Source organism: Lactuca virosa, chromosome 8, assembly GCF_052849685.1.
Source record: "Lactuca virosa cultivar CGN04683 chromosome 8, Lactuca_virosa_CGN04683_v6, whole genome shotgun sequence".
NCBI classification, from domain to species: domain Eukaryota; kingdom Viridiplantae; phylum Streptophyta; class Magnoliopsida; order Asterales; family Asteraceae; genus Lactuca; species Lactuca virosa.
In genome coordinates, this window is record NC_136433.1 from 81,797,513 (window position 1) to 81,805,706 (window position 8,194).

At 42.8% G+C, this 8,194-nt stretch overlaps 1 long non-coding RNA gene across 1 annotated transcript; it reads left to right on the plus strand.

Moving 5' to 3' along the window:
* Positions 1–277: 277 nt before the first annotated feature.
* LOC145133636 (uncharacterized) lies at positions 278–2,910 on the plus strand. Its single transcript, XR_013718668.1, has 3 exons — positions 278–807; positions 1,866–1,924; positions 2,732–2,910. It is a non-coding gene; the product is annotated as an uncharacterized LOC145133636 (long non-coding RNA).
* Positions 2,911–8,194: the final 5,284 nt, after the last annotated feature.

The following is an 8,194-nucleotide window of genomic DNA, read 5'->3' on the forward strand; positions in this document are numbered from 1 at the left end:
ATTTTAGAAGTTGGGGGTTAAAATTGTAAGTTCCAGATTAGTTTTGTAAGTATTTATGAAGGCAGGGACTAAATGGTAATTATGGGACTTCTTTTGAAAATATTTTAGAGGCTCAGGGGCAAAAGAGTAAATATTAGATTAAAGTTGAAAAGCTTTAATGAAGGAGGGGCTGAACTCGTAAAAATGGGAAGAAATTTGGAGGGACTCGGGTGCGTCTCATGCAGCCTCCATATATATTTGGTATATTAGAAACCCTAACCCTAGGAGTTAGAATGCAGCCGCCCCACTCTTCTTTCCGTCTCCGGCGCCACCATCCACCGCGCTCGTTTCCGACCGCCTAGCACCACCGGACTTCCACCATGTGTTCTATCGACGAGAGAGAGAGTTCAACGAGTCAAGGTTTTGGCGACGAGGCTGTGAGGAGTTAGACGAGCGAAGCTGCTGCCGCCGCTGCCAGCCGATTTCGAGCACTGCCGCTACGATTTCACTGCCGGTGAAGCCGGGAACTACCGGGGAAGGACCACCGCCACTACCTACACCTTCTTCCTCGTTCTTCTGTGGCCTGACGTCGTGTACGTCGACGGGAACCGATGGTGGGCTTTGGCCGCCGTTGCTGGGTTTCCTGTCGTCGCTTGCCAACCGTAGCGGCTGAGTTGGGGACGTTTCGCTCTTTAGATCGTGACCACGAAGCGTGTGTAGGGGTTTGCTCGGCTGGGAATCGAGGGAATCGCCGCCATCACCGTCAGGTGGTGGCTGTTGTCGCTGCCTTTCCATTCTGTCGCTTCTGTCGCCGCCTTGCGCCACCAGGTGGTCGTTGGGGTCGTTTGGTGACCATATAGTTTGTGTGTGTACATTTCTGTTGGTGCGTGTGTTTTGTATAACCGGAAAAATAAGAACAGCCACCACCACCGTGAGGTGGTGGCTGCCACCCTCTACCACCACCGGCCACCACTAGGGTGGCTGTGTGTGTGTATTATGTTAGTCAGTGTGTGTGTGTGTTAGTGAGTGTGTGTGTGTTATTTTGGATAAAAGCCTTGTAACTGTAATTAGCATTGAATAATGAAAAAAATAATAAGAACCACCACCGTAAGGTGGTGGCCGCCGCCATTGACCACCACTACCCGAGGTGGTAGTGGGTGGTGCCCCACTAGCAAAACCCTAATGGACCTAGCAAAACCCTAATGGGCTTAAAGATTAATTTTGGGCCTATTGGGCCATGTTTGGGGGGAAACCCTAATTAGGGTTTAGAAAACCCTAATTGTGAGTATTTGGGCCTTGGACTTATTGGGACCTACCTTTGGGCCATTGGGATTGAATTGTGTATTAAGCCCAAATTATTCCATATCATTTATCTAGTAGAGTAAAGGACTTAATGGATTAAGTCCTTAATGGGTTAAGTGAGAAACACTTAACCCTAATCGTCATTTTATACCTTGAGTTGGGCTTTCCTATTGGGCTTTGGTAATTGGGCCAATATGGGCCATCCAAGAATAATCTTATGGACTAGAATATTTAGATGGGCTTTAGGGTAAGGCCCATATGAGGGTTTGGGCCCAATTTGGAAAATTGGGCCGTAGATGGGACCTTGATGATTATATGGTATTGGGCCCTTAGAATGCCAAGAGTTGGACCAAGAATAAATGATTGGGCCTTAAGGCAATACCATGTTGAGGTTTGGGCCCAATTTGGAAAATTGGGCCATAGTTGGGCCTTGGTTCATTATTAGACTTTTTGGGCCTTTGGATTGGGCCTTGGGCTGGAGTCAAGCTAAGTCAGGGGTAAGGTAGTCTTTTACCCCAAGCATGGATTTATGGATAAGTGTTGGAACCCGATTATTAATTGGGTGTTATTTTGATGATTGACAGATTCGGGAATCTGTCATCAAGCAGCTAGGGTTTTGTCAGCAGGACTTCAGCAGTATGAGGTGAGTCCTCTTCCAGTAGGAACGGGTCTAAGGCACCAAGTTCGGCCCGTACATGAGATGTGTTAGTAGCTGAGTGTGGGCGGGGCCCGTATCTCATTATTATCTGAGTATAGATATCAGTCAGATTATTGGATTGCTATACTTGTTGTCTGTGTGATGCTTGTATATGTTGTTAGGAATGCGAGTGTGGGCGGGGCCCGTATCTCATAGTAGCTGAGTGTGGGCGAGGCCCGTATCTCATAGATAGCTGATATGGTACATATTTATATGCTAGTAATATTTGCTGTTCGTTTTGAGCTTGTATGTATATTCATGACTAGTGAGTGTGGGCGGGGCCCGTATCTCATAGTAGCTGAGTGTGGGCGGGGCCCGTATCTCTTATTAGTCGAGTGTGGGCGGGGCCCGTATCTCATAGTTGTACTTGATTATGATATATGACTGAACGATAGATTAGTTATACATGTTGTTTGTGTGATACTTGTATGTTTTGGCATAGCAGCTGAGTGTGGGCGGGGCCCGTATCTCACAGTAGTCGAGTGTGGGCGGGGCCCGTATCTCGAAGTAGTTGAGTGTGGGCGGGGCCCGTATCTCAGAGATAGCGGAGTGTGGGCGGGGCCCGTATCTCCTAGTTAGCGGAGTGTGGGCGGGGCCCGTATCTCCTAGTTAGCGGAGTGTGGGCGGGGCCCGTATCTCCATAAGTGTGGGCGGGGCCCGTATCTCCTAGTTGCATGTTATATGTGTATGGTATGTGGTAGATTGGGGAGACTCACTAAGCTTCGTGCTTACGGTTTTCAGTTTTGGTTTCAGGTACTCAGTTTTCAAAGAGGAGCTCGGAAAGATTGCAGTGCACACACCATTTGTTTAACCTGGGATGTTTATACTCTGATATATTTTGACATGTAACTGTGATACATGACTTATGATTTTATATGATGAAGATATTTATGGTTTTATTAATGGTTTAAAAACGAAATTATTGGACTGTATTTTTGGGATGTTTCATGTTACTTGCAATTAACTATCACTTTATATATTCTGGTAGAATACGTAGAATATGACAGGATATATAGAATACATTCTGGCCGAATACATAGGGGTCATATCGAATCGAGTCCGACTAAGATGAGTTTATTATGTGGTTCAGAGAACCAAGTTCGGTGTATCATTTGACTTAAGCCAGAAGATTGAAGTGAGAAATGATCAAAGCGATCAATAGAAGTATCGCACTCATTGTTAAAGAAGTTGGTAGTTAGAAATGATACATGTTGAACTGTGATTGTATCACATTAGAACATGAAGGAAGGTATAGTTTGCTCCGAAATTTGTCCCTAGGAGATCTGAGTCTAAGTAGTGCAGTATACAATGAGAGACCATTAGAACATGACCCATCGGTCTGTTACAATAAACGAAGGAAAATACTTATTCTAAGAAGAAGAAGGAGTCCTCAATAAGGATTTATTTTGTAACTCGAAGGTTACGATTGAAAGTCCTATGGAGATCTGAAGCTTTTTAGGATTAGCTGGATATTATCGCTGATTTATCCAAGGCTTTTCTTCGATCGCGACTCCATTGACAGCTTTGACCCACAAAGGAGTTGTCTATACTTGGAATAAGAAGCATAGGAAGCTTTGAGAAGTTAAAGAAGAAGTTGTGTGAAGCACCGATTCTTTCGTTACCTGAAGGAGTTGATGACTTCACATTTTATAGTAATGCCTCTGGAGTTGGGTTAGGTTGTGTTCTGACCCAAAGGGATAAAGTGATAGCGTATGCATCGAGGCAATTGAAAGAGAATGAAAAGAACTATCCCACTCATGGTTTGGAGTTGGCAGCGGTAGTATTCGCCTTAAAGGTATGGAGAAGGAATTGAACATGAGGCAACGGCGCTGGCTAGAGTTACTCAAGGACTACGACTGTGAGATACTTTACCACCCTGGTAAAGAAAATGTTGTTGCTAATGCTCTCAGTCGGAAGGTAAATCTTGAAAAGAAAAGGCCAAGAGCTTTGAGAATTGAAGTTGTCTCGACAATTGTGAAAGCTCAAGAGGAAGCTTTAGAGAGAAATGACCGAAAGGAGGAACGTTTGGGCAAAACGTTGGTGTTTGATACAAACGGTCAAGGACTGAAGGTATTCAAAGATAGGATTTTGGTACCTAAGGCGGGAGGAGTAAGAGATATTCTGATGGAAGAAACTCACAAAACCATGTACTCGATTCATCCCGGCAGTACGAAAATGTATAGGGATCTAAAACCCTATTACTGGTGGCCGACGATGAAGCTCGATGTTGCAAAGTATGTGGCCGAGTGTGTAACTTGTGCTAGGGTTAAGGCACAACATCAGAAACCGTATGGGAGTTTAGAACCTTTGCCTATACCCATGGGCAAATGGGAAGACATCACTATGGATTTTGTGACTAAACTGCCCAGAACAAGGAACGGTCACGACATGATTTAGGTGGTCGTTGATCGCTTCACTAAGAGTGCGCATTTCATAGCAGCCAACGAGAAATGGTCTATGGATAAACTTGCGAATTCTTATGTGAAGGAAATTGTGAGGCTTCACGGTGTTCCGTTAACGATTGTATCCGATCGTGACAGTCGTTTTACCTCAAGGTGTTGGAGGAGTCTGTAAGAGGAATTGGGTACCAAGTTGTGTTTGGATACAGCTTACCATCCGCAAACCGATGGTCAGAGCGAATAAACGGTTCAAACGTTGAAGGATATGCTGAGAACATGTACCCTGGAATTCCAAGGTAACTGGGATGAACATTTACCTTTAGTAGAATTTTTCTAGGGTAATAGTTTCCACTCAAGCATCAAGATGGCACCTTATCACGCTTTGTATGGGGAAAAGTGTTGAATGCCGTCATGGTGACTGGAAGCTGGGGAAAAGCAGCTTATGGGACTTGAAATAGTCCATCAGACTGCTGGAAAGTTGAAAGTGATTAGGGAAAGGATGTTAGCTACTCAAAAGAGCTATGCTGACAAGAAAAGACAACCGATATCATTCGAAGTTGGAGATTCGGTTTTACTTAAAGTCTCGTCGTGGAAGGGACTTATAAGGTTTGGTAGAAGGGGAAAGTTGAGTCCAAGGTTTATTGGACCATTTAAAGTTCTTCGGAGGATCGGGAATCAAGCTTACAAGCTAGAATTACCGGAAGAACTGGAGGGTATTCATAACACATTTCATGTGTGTTATTTGGGGAAGTTCACGGGAGATGTGCCCGACATAATTCCGATTTCTGATTTAAGGTTGGATGAAAATAAGAGGTTGATTGAAGAACCTGAGGCAATCGTTCACCGTAAGACTATGAAGTTGCGACGCAAGATGGTTGATTTAGTGCTTGTGCGCTGGAAACATACGAATGGACCAAATCTCACCTGGGAAACGGAGAGTGACATGATGAGTCGCTACCCACAGTTGTTTAGTGATATGTGATTCCGGGGACGGAATCATCCTAAGGGGGAGAGAATTGTAACACTCGTGTTTCTAGCCTAAGCATTAATATTAAGGTGATAATCTAGGTTAACCTTTGTAACTCATTTTGAATAAATGAAAAAGAAATTATGTGAATTCTATGTGTTTTATGTGTTTTATGCTTAATTACTAGGAGTTAATTAATTAAGAATAAAAATGAGCGTCGAAAATAAATTTTAGATAAAGTCGATATCTATTAAGAAAGTTTTAGTGATCGTGACAAGGATTACGGATACATAAAGAATGCCGAAATCCGAGTTATAACGAAGAAGTTATGACCTGTCGAAGTTTCACGACAAAACCGGCTCGGTGTTGAATGTCGTAAAAAGTGAGTTTTTGATAAACTACTTTTTAGCCTTAGTGATCTAAACGAAACTCGTAGTGTTCATTAAACCGAGAGTAGGTATAAAAAGAACACCCAAATCTGACTTCGTATGAGGAAGTTATGATTTTTCGAAGTTTCGGCTTAGCAGTAGACAGCTAAAAACTCGAATTTTAGATCGAGTGATTTTTAGCCGACATAACCTAAACGATAATCGAAGGTCTCGTAAATAGTAGCACAACGGTAAAAAGTCTGACGAAAACGGACGTCGGATGAAGAAGTTATGAATTTTTAACGGATTTCCTGTCCCGGTCTGTTAAAAATAATAATATAAAAATTAAAGTGAAAATCAGCCGACGAAGTCTAAACGAAAGTTGTAGAGCGTAATTTTACCTACGCGTGCATATAAAGAACGTCAAAAACGGAGCTCGTATGCGAAAGTTAAGGATTTTAGAAGTTTTGGCGCGAAAAACGAGAAAAAACCCCAAAACCGAGGAATTTCGCACACGTGCACTTCGGCCACGTGTCCTCGCTTCGCATCCGACGCGTGTCCGAAATCTGCTGAGTCACGAAGCCACCTGGCGAGGCGTGTCATGTCCTTCCGAGTCCGAGTTGCGGTCCAATCCGCTGACTACACGTATAAGCTTCGGTGGCGAGCCTCGCATCCGACGCGTGTGTAGTGACTCATCCGTCCGAGCCTCGCAGTGAGCCATGAACCCCTCATCGGACCCGGACTTCGGTCCAATCAGAACATGCCAGCGAGGGCCTCGCATGCGCAACCCACGTGAGCTACTCTTCGGATCTGCGACGCGTGGCTCCTTCTCAACCATCGGATCAGGAGGCTCGACCCTATAAATAGGAGGGTGCGAGACCTCCCGGGTATACTTTGAAAATTTGTCATTTTTAGCCCTTTTTTCAATATTTCTTTCATTTCAACTTCCCTCGAAGCCCCGGTATCGATTATAACCCCCAGAATACGCCACGAAGTGCCCGAGAAGCCCGAAAAATTTATCTTTTCGGTTTCGAAGCCCGACCCCTCGCAGAGCCCGGTTTCTCAATAAAACTCCCAGTTTTATTAGAAACGATCGTTTTTAGGAAACGAATTGCTGCCCGATTTTCATTAATCAAGTGAGTGTGTAGTTACTTTCACCTTACACATAGATATGAAGTATTTTACATAAAATACGTGTTGTGTGAATATATATTGTTTGTTTATTTGAGATGGGTGTTGAAGGAATGATTTATACAGGTTTTTAAATAATTTAAACTGTATATGTATTTTTATCTACAAAAAACAAATGTTGGGTAAAACATGGGTAGATGAAATAGTGGGTGTGATGAAAGGCGAGTTGGATAAAGGAGATGATCAGTAATATTGATCATAAGTTGAGGGTGAGTGGTGAAAGGAGATCATAAGTTGAGGATGAGTGGTGAAATATGAGAAAAGCCCTTACCCAAACGGTGACCCCCGTCATTCAACAGAGTATGGATGACAACCATGGACTATTCTAGATGGTCTGTGGAACACTAGCAGGCTTGCAACCTGTAGGTGGGTGAACTATATGTTAATAAGGTGTACTCTAAAAACCCATTGACATGTATGACAGGGGTGAATACTGTCAACAATACTGTCGATGAATGAGAGCTATGAACTTAGCACATGTTGAATAAACCTTGGCAGCTATGGACTTAGTGCCTATTGTATAAACCCAGGTGACGATGTGACTTCGTGCCTATTCCTTAGGATGAATCCTTAGGAAGGAGTGATAGTTGAATCTTAGGGTAAACCCTTAAGAAATTAATAAGATAATGGGGTTAGGGAAATTTGGTTGACTGATTGATGTTTAAACATAATAAATTTATGTATTGTGGGTTGAAAACCCTATATGCTCACCAGGCTTCCAAGCCTGACCCACTCAGCTTTTTATATTACAGGTAGTGGACCCCGAGCATAGTCGGATGATGATGATGAGTGATTTATGGATTATAGGCCAGTAGTTATGAATAACTGTTGTAAGGCTTATAATGTCTTGTTTATGCTTTTGATCTGTATCGGAACATGACATCCCGAGGTTTTGATATAAAAGGAAATTATATATTTCTTAAAGAAAGGTTTTGACAAACTTTTATCATGTTTTGTTTTTGGGGACCAATTCCGCAACATCTTTTAAAAAGATTCTCTGACTTTATTTTAAAAAGCATAAATTAAATCGGTCTTTTCTGGCCGAGAAATTAGGGGATGTCACAGTTGGTATCAGAGCATTAGTTTAAGCGAACTAAGAAATTGTAGGATTTCTAGACTTAAACTTAGAATGCTAAGTGATGATTGTGAGATGAGTGTCTACCATATTTTAGACACGAGCACTAGTTTATTTTAGGAAAGATGCCTAAAATGCTTTTATGTGCTAAATGTTATATGTTTGCCATATATGCCATTATTTGTTCGGATCTATGGTCTGTTGCCGACCGGATCT